At 40.6% G+C, this 18,189-nt stretch overlaps 1 long non-coding RNA gene across 1 annotated transcript; it reads left to right on the forward strand.

Moving 5' to 3' along the window:
- The first annotated feature begins 6,669 nt into the window (after positions 1 to 6,669).
- LOC141088758 (uncharacterized) lies at positions 6,670 to 17,452 on the forward strand. The gene is made up of 7 exons (XR_012232052.1): positions 6,670 to 6,790; positions 7,026 to 7,082; positions 10,188 to 10,209; positions 11,141 to 11,159; positions 11,416 to 11,487; positions 15,620 to 15,649; positions 17,402 to 17,452. It is a non-coding gene; the product is annotated as an uncharacterized lncRNA (long non-coding RNA).
- Positions 17,453 to 18,189: the final 737 nt, after the last annotated feature.

Genomic DNA, 18,189 nt, shown 5'->3' on the forward strand with positions numbered 1-18,189 from the left:
ATAGGCATCACGATGGACAGAAGTCAATCATAGTCCTGCCACAACCAACATTACTGAATATGATTGGCTAACATGCTTGTCCATCTAAAAAAGTTTTCTGACCTAACACGCTAGGCTGTCTCGGAAGCTTTGTAGGAACATAACAGATTCTATATTTGCGAGTCCCGAATCCAGTATACAGGACTCGGGATTCGTAGACTCGCTCAGACTCGCTCACAATCGCTGTGTGTTGACATAGGCTGTCTTGGAAACTTGTAGGAACATAACAGATTCTGTATAAGCGAGTCCCGAATCCAGTATACAGGACTCGGAATCGTAGACTCGCTCAGACTCGCTCAGACTCGCTGTTGACAGCGATGTGATATAGCGAGTCTAGCGAGTGAGAAAAAAAAACTCTGACAAAACTAGGATTGCCATTGACTTGCATTGGACTCGTTACTGTGCGAGTAATCACTGGGAGACTCGCCGAGTAACGAGTCCCTTACTATTCGCCGAGTAACGAGTCCTAGCGAGTAGACTCGCCCATCCCTAGGCCAGCCTCAAGGACGTTGTAATGGTAACGTCAATCAGGGGCGGGCACAGTGGTTAGGCACAGGAGTGAGGATAATAGGGTCATTGGTGCCCTGAAAGTTTACTTGCTCTGCTTGAATGGCAAGACAGTGCGTGCCGCCCCTTTATGGCTGTCTGTCCTGGTTCTGTATGTCAGACAGCTGGGGATATCACAGTACTTGCGAATCCCAATGTACTAGCACTTCACCTGACTCCTATTGTTTTAATCCTGTGATTTAAATAAAGCTGTGGCCATTTTGACAACCAAAATAATGTGTTGTGTATTTATTCTAGTGCCTTGGTTTACTGTAGTTATGGTGGTTTTAAGATGGAGTAGGGGTCCGTCCCATATCCATAAGTCAAGTATGTGGTGTGTGTATATAGTATGTGGCTTGTGTGTATATAGTATGTGGCTTGTGTGTGTATATAGTGCGTGGCTTGTGTGTGTATATAGTATGTGGTTTGTGTGTGTATAGTATGTGGTATGTGTATATAGTATGTGGTGTGTGTATATAGTATGTGGTTTGTGTGTGTATATATATTATGTAGCTTGTGTGTGTATAAAGTATGTGGTGTGTATATAGTATGCAGTGTGTATATAGGATGTGGTGTGTGTATAGTATGTGGTTTGTGTGTATATAGTGTGTGGCTTGCGTGTGTATATAGTATGTGGTGTGTGTATATAGTATGTGGTTTGTGTGTATATAGTGTGTGGCTTGTGTGTGTATATAGTATGTGGTGTGTGTGTGTATATAGTATGTAGCTTGTGTGTATATAGTATGTGGCTTGTGTGTGTATATAGTATGTTGTGTGTGTATATATTATGTGGCTTGTGTGTGTATATAGTATGTGGCTTGTGTGTATATAGTATGTGGCTTGTGTGTGTATATAGTATGTGATTTGTGTGTGTATATAGTATGTGGTGTGTGTATATATTATGTGGCTTGTGTATGTATATAGTATGTGGCTTGTGTGTTTATACTGTGGTATGTGTATATATTACCATATGTGGCTTGTGTGTGTATATAGTATGTGGCTTGTGTGTATATAGTATGTGGCTTGTGTGTCAATACAGTATGTGGCTTGTGTGTGTATACAGTATGTGGCTTGTGTGTTTATACTGTGGTATGTGTATATATTACCGTATGTGGCTTGTGTGTGTATATAGTATGCGGCTTGTGTGTGTAAATATTACTGTATGTGGCTTGTGTGTGTATATAGTATGTGGCTTGTGTGTGTATATACTGTAGTATGTGGTGTGTGTATATATTACCGTATGTGGCTTGTGTGTGTATATAGTATGTGGCTTGTGTGTTTATATACTGTAGTATGTGGTGTGTGTATATATTACCGTATGTGGCTTGTGTGTCAATACAGTATGTGGCTTGTGTGTGTATATAGTATGTGGCTTGTGTGTGTATATACTGTGGTATGTGGTGTGTATATATTACCGTATGCGGCTTGTGTGTGTATATAGTATGTGGCTTGTATGTGTATATATTATGTGGCTTGTGTATATATAGCATGTGGCTTGTGTGTTAATACAGTATGTGGCTTGTGTGTATATAGTATGTGGCTTGTGTGTGTATATAGTATGTGGCTTTTGTGCGTATATAGTATGTGGCTTGTGTGTATATAGTATGTGGCTTGTGTGTGTATATAGTATGTGGCTTGTGTGTGTATATAGTATGTGGCTTGTGTGTGTATATAGTATGTGGATTGTGTGTGTATATAGTATGTGGCTTGTGTGTGTGTATATAGTATGTGGTGTGTGTACAATGTGGCTTGTGTGTATATATAGTATGGTGTGGTGTGTATATAGTATGTGGCTTGTGTGTGTGTATATAGTATGTGGCTTGTGTATATATAGTATGTGGCTTGTGTGTATATAGTATGGTGTGGTGTGTATATAGTATGTGGCTTCTGTGTGTATATAATATGTGGCTTGTGTGTGTATATAGTGTGTGGCTTGTGTGTGTATATAGTATGTTGCGTGTGTATATAGTATGTGGCTTGTGTGTGTGTATATAGTATGTAGCTTGGGTGTATATAGTATGTGGCTTGTGTGTCTATATAGTATGTGGCTTGTGTGTATATAGTATGGTGTGGTGTGTATATAGTATGTGGCTTCTGTGTGTATATAATATGTTGCTTGTGTGTGTATATAGTGTGTGGCTTGTGTGTGTGTATATAGTATGTGGTGTGTGTATATATTATATGGCTTGTGTGTGTGTATATAGTATGTGGTGTGTGTATATATTATGTGGCTTGTGTGTGTATATAGTATGTGGTGTGTGTATATATTATGTGGCTTTTGTGTATATATAGTATGGTGTGTTGTGTATATAGTATGTGGCTTGTGTGTGTATATAGTATTTTGCGTGTGCATATAGTATGTGGCTTGTGTGTATATAGTATGTGGCTTGTGTGTATATAGTATGTGGCTTGTGTGTGTATATAGTATGTGGCTTGTGTGTGCATATAGGCGGATTGTGTGTGTATATAGTATGTGGCTTGTGTGTGTATATAGTATGCGGCTTGTGTGTGTATATAGTATGCGGCTTGTGTGTGTATATAGTATGTGGCTTGTGTGTATATAGTATGTGGTGTGTATATATATTATGTGGCTTGTGTGTATATATAGTATGGTGTGGTGCGTATATAGTATGTGGCTTGTGTGTGTATATAGTGTGTGGCTTGGGTGTGTATATAATATGTGGTGTGTATATATTATGTGGCTTGTGTGTGTATATAGTATGGTGTGGTGTGTATATAGTATGTGGCTTGTGTGTATATATAGTATGTGGCTTGTGTGTGTGTATATAGTATGTGGCTTGTGTGTGTGTATATAGTATGTGGTGTGTGTATATATTATGTGGCTTGTGTGTATATATAGTATGGTGTGGTGTGTATATAGTATGTGGCTTGTGTGTGTATATAGTATGTTACGTGTGTATATAGTATGTGGCTTGTGTGTGTATATAGTATGTAGCTTGTGTGTATATAGTATGTGGCTTGTGTGTGTATATAGTATGCGGCTTGTGTGTGTATTTAGTATGTGGCTTGTGTGTGTATATAGTATGCGGCTTGTGTGTGTATATAGTATGCGGCTTGTGTGTGTATATAGTATGCGGCTTGTGTGTGAAGATAGTATGCGGCTTGTGTGTATATAGTATGTGGCTTGTGTGTATATATAATATGGTGTGTGTATATAGTATGTGGCTTGTGTGTATATAGTGTGTGGCTTGTGTGTGTATATAATATGTGGTGTGTATATATTATGTGGCTTGTGTGTGTATATAGTATGGTGTGGTGTGTATATAGTATGTGGCTTGTGTGTATATAGTATGTGGTGTGTATATAGTATGTGGCTTGTGTGTGTATATAGTATGTGGCTTGTGTGTTTATAGTATGTGGCTTGTGTGTGTATATAGTATGTGGCTTGTGTGTATATAGTATGTGGCTTCTGTGTGTATATAGTATGTTGCTTGTGTGTGTATATAGTGTGTGGCTTGTGTGTGTGTGTATATTATGTGGCTTGTGTGTGTATATAGTATGGTGTGGTGTGTGTATATAGTATGTGGCTTGTATGTATATATAGTATGTGGCTTGTGTGTATATAGTATGTGGCTTGTGTGTATATAGTATGTGGCTTGTGTGTGTATATAGTATGTGGCTTGTGTGTATATAGTATGTGGCTTGTGTGTGTATATAGTGTGTGGCTTGTGTGTGTGTATATAATATGTGGTGTGTATATATTATGTGGCTTGTGTGTGTATATAGTATGGTGTGGTGTGTATATAGTATGTGGCTGGTGTGTGTATCTATTATGTGGCTTGTGTGTATATATAGTATGTGGCTTGTGTGTATATAGTATGTGGCTTGTGTGTATATAGTATGTGGCTTGTGTGTGTATATAGTATGTGGCTTGTGTGTATATAGTATGTGGCTTGTGTGTGTATATAGTGTGTGGCTTGTGTGTGTGTATATAATATGTGGTGTGTATCTATTATGTGGCTTGTGTGTATATAGTATGGTGTGTGTATATATAGTATGTGGCTTGTGTGTGTATATAGTATGTGGTGTGTGTATATAGTATGTGGCTTGTGTGTGTATATACTGTAGTATGTGGTGCGTGTATATAGTATGTGGCTTGTGTGTGTATATAGTATGTGGCTGGTGTGTGTATCTATTATGTGGCTTGTGTGTATATATAGTATGTGGCTTGTGTGTATATAGTATGTGGTTTGTGTGTATATAGTATGTGGCTTGTGTGTGTATATAGTGTGTGGCTTGTGTGTGTGTATATAATATGTGGTGTGTATATATTATGTGGCTTGTGTGTGTATATAGTATGGTGTGGTGTGTATATAGTATGTGGCTTGTGTGTGTATATAGTATGTGGTGTGTGTATATAGTATGTGGCTTGTGTGTATATAGTATGTGGCTTGTGTGTGTATATAGTATGTGGCTTGTGTGTATATAGTATGTGGCTTGTGTGTGTATATAGTGTGTGGCTTGTGTGTGTGTATATAATATGTGGTGTGTATATATTATGTGGCTTGTGTGTGTATATAGTATGGTGTGGTGTGTATATAGTATGTGGCTGGTGTGTGTATCTATTATGTGGCTTGTGTGTATATATAGTATGTGGCTTGTGTGTATATAGTATGTGGCTTGTGTGTGTATATAGTATGTGGCTTGTGTGTGTATATAGTATGTGGCTTGTGTGTGTATATAGTATGTGGCTTGTGTGTATATAGTATGTGGCTTGTGTGTGTATATAGTGTGTGGCTTGTGTGTATATAGTATGGTGTGTGTATATATAGTATGTGGCTTGTGTGTGTATATAGTATGTGGTGTGTGTATATAGTATGTGGCTTGTGTGTGTATATACTGTAGTATGTGGTGCGTGTATATAGTATGTGGCTTGTGTGTGTATATAGTATGTGGCTGGTGTGTGTATCTATTATGTGGCTTGTGTGTATATATAGTATGTGGCTTGTGTGTATATAGTATGTGGTTTGTGTGTATATAGTATGTGGCTTGTGTGTGTATATAGTGTGTGGCTTGTGTGTATATATAATATGTGGTGTGTATATATTATGTGGCTTGTGTGTGTATATAGTATGTGGTGTGTGTATATAGTATGTGGCTTGTGTGTATATACTGTAGTATGTGGCTTGTGTGTGTATATACTGTAGTATGTGGTGCGTGTATATAGTATGTGGCTTGTGTGTGTATATAGTATGTGGTGTGCATTGACACATGACGCTGCGCACCGTCCGTACAGGACAGCCTATAGAAGGCCGGGATCACACATGGGAGATACTCGGACGAGTGTCACATCTTAATACCCGGCCCTCAGGAGCAGAGCGTGCAGCTGTTTGTATTTCTATGCAGTCGCACGCTCCGCTCCCGATTGCCGCAGGCAGTGCCGGGTATTACGATACGAGACTCGTCCGAGTTTCTCGCATGTGTGATCCCGGCCTAACGCTGGCTTCTGGAATACCCTGCGACATATTTGAGAAAGATTCTTTGAATAGAAACATCAATCCCTTGTCCCAATCAAGAAGCAATTTCTTCCTTTTGAATACCTGACCTATTCCTATGTAAATATATAAAAATCAGCCCTTTTGCTTGAACTGAATTGAGTGTGCAGTGAATAATTCCAGGACAGAGGAGCAGCGTCATGTAAAGGAGCAGTGAGGGACCGGCAGCCGCTAAGGCCGGACAGAGCCCTGACTTCAACCCCATCCAACACCTTTGGGATGAACAAGAATGGAGATTGCTAGCCGGGACCACCCATCCAGCATCAGTGTCTACTGTCACAAATGCTATTGTGAATGAAGGGGCAAAAATCCCCACAGACACCTCCAAAATCTTGTAGAAAAAGACAATCCCCACATTACTGCCTAGGAATTTAGAATGAGATGTTCTAAAATTCTGTATCCCTACACTTATATGGTGTATAAGTATAATAACAATATAAAAAAGATTATAAGATGCTTCTTCGGATATGTGTTCATGTGTGTGTGGGGGAGCGGGGTGTTGTTTTCTATAATTTGCTGTATTAAGTTATTTACATATATTTATAAATGCTCCAATACTTTATTATACAGGATTATACTGTCCTCTCATTGGCTGCAAGGACATTCTAGAATGCTGTGACCTCACAAGGTCGGCGCTATGGGCAACCGCTCTCCCGGAACTCCTTTGAGGGCTACAGTAGACGAGGAGAGTGAGTATGCGTGTCTTATGCTCCTGCCCTGACCTTATTATTTCCCATTTCCTAGCTATATAAGTTTCTGATTTCTTGTAATAAGTTTCCCCTATTTCCCAATTCTCATGTCCCGTACATTTTTAAACAGAAAACCTTATATTTGTTAATTAGTTACAGCAATATTTACCATTGATAAAATTGGCATTGGAGATTAGTCTATTTATAAGGAAACTTCTCTATTTGTCCTATTCAGGATTGTGCGATTATTTCTACTAGAGAAATGGCGAGCAAAAATGAGAGACCAATCTATGTAAGTTCCAAATAAGAAAAGTCATGTAATTCAGATTAGTGACTGTAACGCTGTCTCTATATGTGTATATAATAATGAATGTCTGATGTCCGTTCTTCATGCACAGGCAATGCCTGGACCAATCAGATTGGTATAATAACAACGATAGCAAAATCGCTTTTTTTTTTTGTGTTGAAAAAAAATACAGATATTCACAAAAGAGCAAAAATTCACTTGAGTCGTCATTTTTGAATATCCGTTACATTGTTGATTTTTGGTCGATGGAGCTGGGCAAGGGCTTGTTTTTTTGCCTGGTGACCTGATGTTTATATTGAAAATATTTTGGGGTAGTTATGGTGCTTTGATTGCTGTTATGTATCGTTTGGTGGAGTTGTAGCAAACAAAAACTTGCAATTTTGGTATTTTGATTTTTTTTATGCTTTGCAGTTTCTATAGATTGGGTCAATTATTTTAGGTTTCCATAGATCGGACTTTTCTGAACAGGTTGATACCAAATACAGTATGTGTATTTTTTCTTTTTTCTTCCTTTAATATTAACTGGAGGAAAGGGGGTTGATTTGAATTTTTTTTGCTTTTAAAGGGAACCTGTCATGTCCTTTTTCACATGTAAATTGTCCCCAGTGCATTATTAGTAATGCAATATGTGTCACTAACATGTTTTTTCATTAAAAACGGCGCTGTAATGATGTCCGAAAAGCACTTTATATGGTTAGATTGTACCTGCTCAATTAGTCATAGGGGTGTGCTTCATTTTATTCAGTCATGGTTGTCGCCGCCCACGCAATCTGAATGATGCTCCCGGAGTTGCGCTGACGTCACTCAAATCCACTTTGAAAAATCCCGAGCTTGCGCAGTTTATAGTAGAGCAGCGCTTATGCAGCATTGATCATCGACTTGCGCATGTGCCATGACGAGCGGCTCCCTGCGCTTAAGCCTTAATATAACATAATGTGCATAAGCCGGTCCCATCACCAGCTGATGCAAATCTGCGCACAGACGCCGATCATTCCGGCAGCGTGTACGCTTCCTGGCTTCAGAGACGCACACTGTGCATGACCGGAAGACCGGCAATGTGGCGGCTCGTGCAAATTATGTTATCAAGCCCATAGGGGTGTGATGACATGGAAAGATGGCTGAGTAGCCTGGGGAACTAACGCCCCACCGACTAATCAAAGCCCTCAATAGTATAGGAAAGTGGAGGTTATACATGATTTTTTAAAGCATTTATTTAACCCCTTCCCAACATTGGAAGTATCCATATGACATGGTTGGCTGGTACTTACCGACCTTTGACGGATGGATAAGTTATGGCGGTCTTCTGAGAACAGCGGCTGTGAGCGCACCATAGCTGATTCTGACAGCTGACACCCGGCAGGATCAGTGATCGCACCGCTCCGAGCACTTTATCCCACTATACCCTATATCGATCACAGTATTTAGCAGGCATGCAGAGAGAGGGAGCCTCCTCTGCTCTTTGATCAGCGCCCCGTTGCCATGGTGATCTGATGTCATCATGACGATATCAGGTCACCAGAGCTAGCAAACTAGCCACTTCAGGCTCAGAGCTTGGTGCAGCAAGTTGGTCTGCCAGTGCAGCGCTGAGAGTTTGTAAACCATGGCAAAGCTCCTGCATCCCCATGCTTTACAAGTGATCAGACTGCAAAAAGTGAAAGTCCCATAGTAAGACAAAGTAAAAAAACTGAATTTTTTTTGTAAAAATATATAATATATATATATATAAAAGAACAAAATAATTTGAAAACAAATATATATATTAAACCCATAAATAAATATTTTTATTAAAAAAATAAATAAAAAGGACGTGCATTTGCTATCGGCGCGTCCGGAATGACCCGATCTATAAAACTGTCCCACTAGTTTAACCCCGTTAGTGAAAACTAAAAAAAAAAAAGAACAATGCGTTATTATCATACTTGAGAACAAAAAGTGGAATAAAATGAAGTGTTCACTTTCTTCTTAGTGTGTGTGTTAATTAACCCTTCAATAACTCTAGGATTAGTAATGGATAGGTGTCTTATTGACAACTCTCCATTACTAAGCCGAGTTTAATGTCACCTTACAATAGCAAGGTGGCAATAACCCCTTATTAACCCCACTTGCCATCACTACAGGGAAGAACCCGACATATCTCCAGAATAGGAGCATGTAATAGACATTTCTGGGCAGCTGCAGGCTGCTCTTTTTAGGCTGGGGGGCCAAGATCAATGGCCCCTTACCAGCCTGAGAATAGCAGCCCCCAGCGTCGGGTTTTCATTCATTCTTCTCTCCTGCTCGCTATTGCCAGCAGAGCAGGAGAGAAGAATGACATCCGCGTTCAGCACCAGCTGCCAGGGAACAGCGCTTACTGTAGCGCTTCTTCCCCGGCGGCCATCCGTGTGGTCCTGATGCGGCACACGTGCGGCACATGGTTGCCACACGTGCGCTACACGGATGTACCACGTATCCACACAGACACGGATAGCTCCTGGAACGTTTTTTCTGGTACCAGAATTATCTGGACGTGTGAGACTGCCCTGACAGCGGTCAGAATTGTAAAGGTGAAAACAGGCTTGGGAACTGAAGGAGTTAACTGAATTATATTACACAGGGCTGGTTAGGCATAGAGTTTAATCACACATAGCTCAATGCTGCTGGATTGGAGGGCATGGGGGGCCTGATAGGTTCCCTTTAGAGCAGATGTAGTAATGCAGCTATAGCAGTTTGCCCTCATTTTTAAACCCAAATAAATATGTACATAATGGGCGCAGCGACAGAGAGTCATAAAACACAACTAATGTAGAAATATATTCCACATATCTTAGACTTGGAAAAGTGGAAAATAAAGTCTGATGCCACCCGGAGTTGTCAGCAGATGCCGGGTCACATACCAGGCGTGCTGTTTATGGACTGTATGAATGCTGCATGGGGCACGGACTGACGCTCTGCTCATAGACTGCGCTAGTATTAATAAATCTATCTTGTGTGATAATGTAGTCTGTTCATTATCCAGTGTAATAGAAGCCTATGAGTATGTTATGTACAGGACAATGTAAGAAGCTGGAATATTTCATGGACTTTTTATACTTCTCTGTTTTACTTTTACAGCCTGCAGTGATTAACATCCCATGTAAGTATTCACATTCTCACAAGCATTTATAGCATTTATACCTCTCCGTGCCCCCTGCTCCGGTCTGTGCAGGGTGGGGACTGAGGCTTTCTACAGCAGGCGCGATCCAGTGACGTAATGGCGCCTGCTGAGCCTCAGACACACAGGGGCAGGCGAAGGGTGGAACAAGAAGCCGATGGTAAAATTATGATGACAGTTGGGGTGATGGGGAACAGAGCCAGCACTCCTCAGGACTCACGGCCGTGTGGTCCCCCGCTATTGATGCAACACCCCTGCACTCCAGTAGTTGACTGTACGGCAAGGATCACACATGTGAGAAACTTGGCCGAGTCTCGCACGTTAGTACCCGGCACTACCACCGCCACTCGAAGTGCAGAGTGTGGCTGCATAGCAATACATGCAATCGCACACTCCACTCCTGAGTGCCGATGGCAGTGCCAGGTATTAACATGCGAGACTCGGCCGTGTTTCTCGCATTTGTGATCCCGGCTTATAGCCGAAACCTGGATGCCAGATCAGATCTGATTGTAAGGAAATCTCTGTACGATCACTTTGTACAGGAAGGGCTCAGTCACATGTGTGTTTATGTATCAGGTGTGCTCTCAGTATTTTTCACTGCCCCTTATATTCTATGGCGCTAGTAACATGTCAGCAGTGGGGAGAATTGTGGATCACACTCAGCCATTGACCGAATACTAGGAGAAACTTGGGAAATTGCATACAAGAGAAATGACATACTGATGGTAAAAATGGACACGGACTAAAAAAGGATAAAAATCGGACATAGCGCACTGATGAAAATTAGTTTGGTTTTGTGCAGATGAGAAAAACAATGACGTGTGAATACAGCCCAAAAATAAGTCATCCGCTGCAACTGACTGTTATTAACGACTTCAATAAATCTAATTGTAAACTGTTGTTTGCTTTTCAGCTGAAGGTGTAAATCGCAGGTAAGAGTCTTTCTCCTCATTTTACAGTGTGTGGTGCGCATGCGCCACCTCAGCTCCATCCTACAGGGGCATCTCAGGGATGGAGGGTCCAGCGGACGGACCCCCAGCAATCAGCAGCTTATGCCCTATACTGTGGATTGGGGATGAATAAGTGGGAACATCTTTTTTAATAGTTCACATCAATTGCTAGTGTTACCATAACTTGTAGTTAAACCCTTACCTAATCTATACATTGATGTGTTTCCTTGTACTATAGGATGGACGTCACAGGATTACATAAAATAATAATACAGAAGAGCAGAGATATTGAAAAGAAGATCACAACTTTGTAAGTGATAAAATTGTACGATCTAATATAAACCAACCTTCTGGATTCCATAATGATAGAGATGATTCCTTATCTCTGACGACTGATTCATTATATTCTAGTAGAAAAATATTTAGAATTGAGAGTCCTCAGTGGTTGATACCTTTAAATGGCTAACTGAAAAGATGGTGACACATTGCAAGCTTTCCCGACTGCTCAGGTCTCTTCATCAGGCATTGACTAATACAAAATCTGAAGAATCACATATTTATACACAACACAGCACAGAAATAATGCAGTAGATAGGTATCAACCACTGAGGACTCTCAATTCTAAATATTTTTCTATCTCCTGGCTAACACGGTACAAAGATATATATCTTTCTTGTATTCTGGTAGATCCTGTCTGCACTCAATATCTGTCTACACAGAGAGCCGCCATGTATTGGGCACCAGTCATAGATCATACTCTACAGCACAAACATGCCACAACACAGGGATTATTATTTAACTTGTTAAAGGGAACCTGTCAGCAGGATTGTGCACAGTAACCTACAGACAGTGTCAGGTCGGTGCCGTTATACTGATTCCAATGATACCTGGTGATGAAATCCGTCTTGTGGTTGTTGTTTAATCTTTATTTGCAGTATTCAGCTAATGATATGCCCGTGCTCCAGGGCGGCCTGTGGGGGTCTTCAAGTGGTGCTCTGATTAGCTATTCATCTGTATGGCTTATGACAGGTCACTGATCCCTCATTGATCTGCCCCCTATTTTAAATACTGAATATAATTATGGTTTTTAAAAAAATTCACATTTATCAGGCAGGCACCGGCGCCTGTACTGCATCATGATGAGGAGTATAATATGGCTGTTTTCATGTTATTTAGAAATTCAGTTTTGTTGTAAAAAAAATAAATTCTTAATTATAATGGCTCGCATTAGCATCTATTTCGTTCCTATAGATGCTACTACGCAGGTACCTCTGCTGCCACCATTTTGCTAGAGAAAAAAATAATTAGTCTCCATCCAGATGGCACCTGCGCAGTAGCATCTATCACGCGATTCATATTACTGCATGGCCTCTGGCGCTATTTTGATTAAATTGTTTTTTTAACACCAAAACTATATTTGTAAATAATGTGAAAACAGCCATATTATCTACCTCATCATGTTACAGTGCAGGCACCGGTGCCTGTCTGATGAATGTGAATTTTTTTTTCAAGCCAAAATTCTATGCAGTAGGTAAAATAGGGGAAGGTCAGTGAGGGATCAGTGACCTGTCATAAGCCATACAGATGCATATGTAAGCAGAGCAGCACATAAAGCCCCATCCACAGCCCTGCCCACTCACAGCCCCACCCACTCACAGCCCCACCCACACACAACCCCGCCCACTGGCCACCCCGGTTCACGAGAATCTCATTAACTGAAAACTGCAAATAAAGATTAAACAACAACCACAAGACAAATTTAATCAACCAAGGTATCCTTTTAATCAGAATAATGGCGCCAGCTTGACACTTACTGTAGTTTAATGAGCACGATCCTGCTGACAGGTTCCCTTTAAATGGGGAGGAGGAGAAAACACATGAGCCATTATTGAATTATGGCTTCTTAGAAAGAAAAGACATACACTTTCTGTAGTGATCTGTATACAGAGCTCATCTGAGAGTTTTCCCAGTGAACAGTCTGCAGTATATTAGAATGTATGGAGGCTGCAGAAGACAATTTTCACTTTGTGGTACATAGTTAGAAAATCATCAATAAATGTAATCAATTATGTTTGGAATAAGCATCTATTAGGCTACTTTCACACTTGCTTTGTTTTGCAGCGCGTTTTCCCCGCAAAAAAACGCATGGAAAAAACGCAAACTAATGCTGCGTTTTTTTCAAGCATTTTTATGAGCATGCATGAAAAAAACGCAGCGTTTTTATGCGTTTGTGTGCATTTTTACCGCGTTTGCGTTTTTTTCCAACATTAGTTGGCCCCTCACACTAACCCAAACCATGACTTTACTAACCCTAAACCTAACCCTAACCCTTAACCAAACCATACACTAACCCTAACCCTTAACCAAACCATACCCTGACCCTAACCCTAACCCTAAACCCCCTTAACTAACTCTAACCCAAACCCCTAATTTCCATTGTCTAACTAATGGTCAACAAAAAAAACGCATGCGCAAAAAAACGCATACATGAGCATGCCATTGCGCACATATGCGCACCCATAGACTTAGAATGGGTGTCTTGCTGTAAAAAAATGCATTGCGCGCGCATGCGTTTTTTTGAGGCAAGTCAGACGCCCAAAAAATGCAACAGGATGCATTTTGTGCGCCCACCACAAAAAAACGCATGCGCGTAAAAACGCATACAAACGCATGTGTATGCGCACATAAGCGCATCCCATGCAAAATATAGGGGAAAAAACGCATGCGTTTTTTAGCGCTAAAATACAGTGCAAAAAAACGCAAGTATGAAACCAGTCTTATAAATTTAAAAAAGGGAAATAATATGGACAAGATAGGGCATGGTATCTTTTTCTGCCAACAATCTTCTAGCTCTCTAGGTATCCTCATACAGAAACGTCCTCTGTTGGCAGCTGCTGGCAGACAGAATTTGAGGATTTCAAGAGCATCTCTCACCAGGATTTTGCTATTGCATCTAAAAGCAACAATTTCAGCAATGTGTCACTTACTGAGCTGCTTGCTGCAGTTTTGATAAAATCACTGTTTTATGTGCTGCAGATCTATCAGTTCTCTGAATACTGAGCTCTGTCTAACCCCAATCCACTGATTGGAAGCTCAGTGAAAACTGTGCATGGGCAAAAGACTGCCAATAAGTAGAGATGGGCGGACACCTGGATGTTTGGGTCCGGCGTTTTTGGCCGAACAGTTACAAAAAGTTCAGGTTCAGGTACTAGAACAGTACTTGGACCAAAACCCTGACCCCTTTCACTTGGACGGGGGGGCCTGTGCATCCAGTGTTTGCCATGTCACGTGCATGACAGCGCGTCATACACTGCTTCTGCTCAGCTGTAAAATCATCACCACTGGTCAGACTGCCACGGTTCCCACACTGCCAAAAAACAACATGAGCCCACAGCTGTGATTGGAGGTGTAAAGTTTACCTCCGGTCACTGGGGCTCACCTGATGGGACTACTGCTCCCATCAGCCGATGCCTGCTGCTGCTAATAAGGCACCCATTTATTGGTTATCAGTCATGCTTGTTATATATTTGATTTTTAAAAGGTTTTGGAAAAGTTTTTTTTTCCTGAAGCTTTCTTTGCTGCCTTCTGATTAGACAGTGCAATCTTTTGGATCCACATACATATCCTGCAGATAGTAAATGGAGCTGTCAACCTCTCTATTCTGTCTTTCAGTCACTGAGGGGTCAGATGTCCGCCTCTCTATTCTGTACGCCAGTAATTGGTTTCTTAAGGGCATGTCACACTAAGAGATATCGCTAGCAATATCGCTATAACTAGTGACGTTATAGCGATATTGCTAGCGATATCTCTGTCTCTGATACTTACCTACGACCGGCTCCCCCGCTGGTTATCGCTGATCGCGCGAGAACGTTCAGGACTGTTTCTCGTCGTCAGCTTCCTGCGACGCTTCCTGCTGTGAGGACGAGCGACGCGTGGAGCCGGGCGGGTGGACGCAGGATCGTCTGGTGTGACAGGTAAGTAGCGATCCCCGTCCCCTGCGATGTCGCTGGTGAGAACTGCCTGTGTGGCAGCTCACTAGCGACCACTTAGCGATGTACCAGCGATCCTGACCGCGTCATATCGCTGGTCGGGATCGCTGGTACATCGCTAAGTGTGACAGTACCTTTAGTAATAGGCAGATCTCTGGGATGTTTTCACCAGTGGAGAAAACAATGGGATGTTTGTACCAGTGGAGAAAAGATTGGGACTGGGAGAAGAATAAAGTGTCCTGATATCTGTCTTTGAGCATAGTGACTGGTGTCCATCATTCTTTTCTATTTCTGATCTATGACTTTCTTCTTGAAAGTTAGAGGGACTATATGGGATGATGAGACACAGCTCCTCTGATAGGAAAGACTTCATTACACAATATTGCAGGCTGAGAAAGTTTTATTTTAAGTGATTATCTGGACTCCTATTTATTTGATTTTATTTCTTTGCAGAAGAACAAGGAGCGAGAAGCTTCCATCAAGGTAAATGCAAGTGGCGGAACGCCTGTAATCGCCCCGTGTAACAGGCCCTTTAGTTATTACATGAGTCAGTGACGATCTGCAGATCTTTCCATGCATCTATAATATCATAAGATACATACATAAGATCTTTACATAACATCATGATAAATCAATATAAATCATTGTATTGTGAGAAATTCAGTGTAGTTTTTATAAAAACCATAAATACGTAAAAAGTGTTGAAAAACTTGTGTAAGTGTTTGGGAAACTAAATTAAATCATCAGTATTTTCCCCATTGTTTATTGGGCTTTACAGTCCCAGCGTTCAGCGCTCCGTATATATTACATGATTACTTTATTCTTCAAGTCAAGTCCAATTTCACTGACTAGACGACTTATTTTTTTTGTTTTACAAACTAATATTCCCTTATAAAGCCACAATATATTTTTCTTTTAATAATCACTAAGACATGTCCTGTATTTTCTGGGCTACAAGATGCACTTTTTTTTAGCAAGAAAAAAAAAATCATGCTTAAAAAAAGTGTGTGTCTAAGCCTTGTTCACACAATACGTATTTGCTGCATTTTTTTGGCTGCATTTTTAAATGCAAATTTTAAGCTGCATTTTACAATACATCAAAATCTATGAGATATTAAAAATCTGATGCACGCACGCTGTATTTTTTTTTCCTGACTGAATTGGAAAACGGCTGTGTTTTTGCAAACTGCAGCATGTAATTTCTTTCACTGTTTTGTTTCAGCGTTTTTTCACCCATAGAAAGCAATGAGTAAGTGCAAACATGCAGCAAAAACTGCAGGTATCACGTTTTCCTGCAAAAAAACGAAGGAAGTTGCATCATGTTTTTTGGGGGCACTAGACAATCATTGTTTAACCCCTTCCGGACAATTAACCATTTTCTGTTTTCGTATTTTCCTCCCCTTCTCCCAAGGGTCATAACTTATTTTCTGTCCACATAGACATATAAGGGTTTGTTTTTGTGGGATGAGTTGAACTTTTGAATGACACAATTTATTTTACCATAAAGTGTACTGGAAAAAGAGAAAAAAATTCCAAGTTTGGAAAGTGCAATTCTCACACTGTTTTAACCGCAAACTTTATACCTTGTCATAATAACCCATCGGTGCAGAGAGGTGGAATGGATGATGCAATTTTGATTGTCGCGTGTTATATCCTACTGTAGGTGATTGATAGCGGGATTTAACTGGACAACAGCTGCCGGTGGAACACCCCTCCTCCCGCAGCTGTTAAGTCACATGATGGCTTTTTGAGTATAAGTCATAAGTTGTGAAGGGGTTAATAGATTCAATCAAAAAATGACAAATTTCTTAAGTCAAAAACTGAAAATGTAATAGATTAACAGTTACGGCTGTTATAGGTAGGTTCTGGTTGTTTGTCACAGCCATTATCTGCTGGTTATGGGGTAGGCTCTCCCCGTGAACCCACTCCATGCACCCACTACCACCTTGCACACTATGTATGGTGGATGTCAGTAAAGTGTTAATCCATGAGTTTTATTCCCTTGAATGGTGCAAGCTCAGTACCAGCACTTCCATTCATTCGGACAGTGACCAGGACAGATTATAAACTGTGCTACTTGCCTACTGTACCAGGTGTTCAGGAGACCTCCTCATATTTCATGAGTCTGCTGGACATTTGTAGAGTAAGCGAGTGTACACAATATCATGGTATCTCAGGAAATGGAGGATATCTTTTCTTAACACTCATGGTACCTTGTTTCTATCTTTTTTTTAGGCTTCGATCCTTCTTCTCCGGCTTCGTTTTTTTCAGAAAAAACGAAAACAGTGAGTATACAAGATCCCTTTTGCACGTCACCCCAGGTTTCACTGTCATTCTGTAATGTGCTGCCTCTAGCTTCATGATTGAAATTTCCAGTACGCTAAATTTTTACTACTTACTAGGTGGTGTAATTCATTGCAGTCAATATGAAATCAAACAGGATTTTTTATGTCTGCAGTTATTTGCATTTGGGCATGTAAAATATAATTTGCCAATGGCAAAAAACTCCAAATCTGTATAATAAACGTTAATATACAGATCAGACCAACATGAAATTTCTTTTTGCATCTTTTTTATTCTCCTTCAGCCCCTCCATGTATCCAGCTTAACAGGGCTGAGCGGTCCTATTCTTCCGAAGTTTAATTGCCCAGGAGCACACAGCTTCTCCTTGGTGCTTCAGGCCAGTTCACCATCCATACTCTTCCAAACAGCCTATGGAGAAATAAAGAGACAAACAGGGGGCATGCTCGACTGACAGCATTGGACCTATGGGATGGCAACATGAGGCGGAGTTTGTGAAAAGGGATTTTTCATTAGGAGTTGTATTTGCATTCACAAATAAAAATGGCCTTTATTTTGTACTTACATATTATAATTTGTAGAGTGCCCTTTTAAGTGAATGGTTATTAAAACATAAATATCTTTATACTGTATGCAGTTGCCAATAACCACATAATTTTAAATGCATTTCCTAAATTTATTTCTGCAAAATCGTGCAATCGAGCCACGTGATACTTGGAGGG

The sequence above is a fragment of the Dendrobates tinctorius genome, unplaced genomic scaffold, assembly GCF_039654945.1.
Source record: "Dendrobates tinctorius isolate UK_male_01 unplaced genomic scaffold, ASM3965494v1 ptg000040l, whole genome shotgun sequence".
In the NCBI taxonomy this organism is placed as follows: domain Eukaryota; kingdom Metazoa; phylum Chordata; class Amphibia; order Anura; family Dendrobatidae; genus Dendrobates; species Dendrobates tinctorius.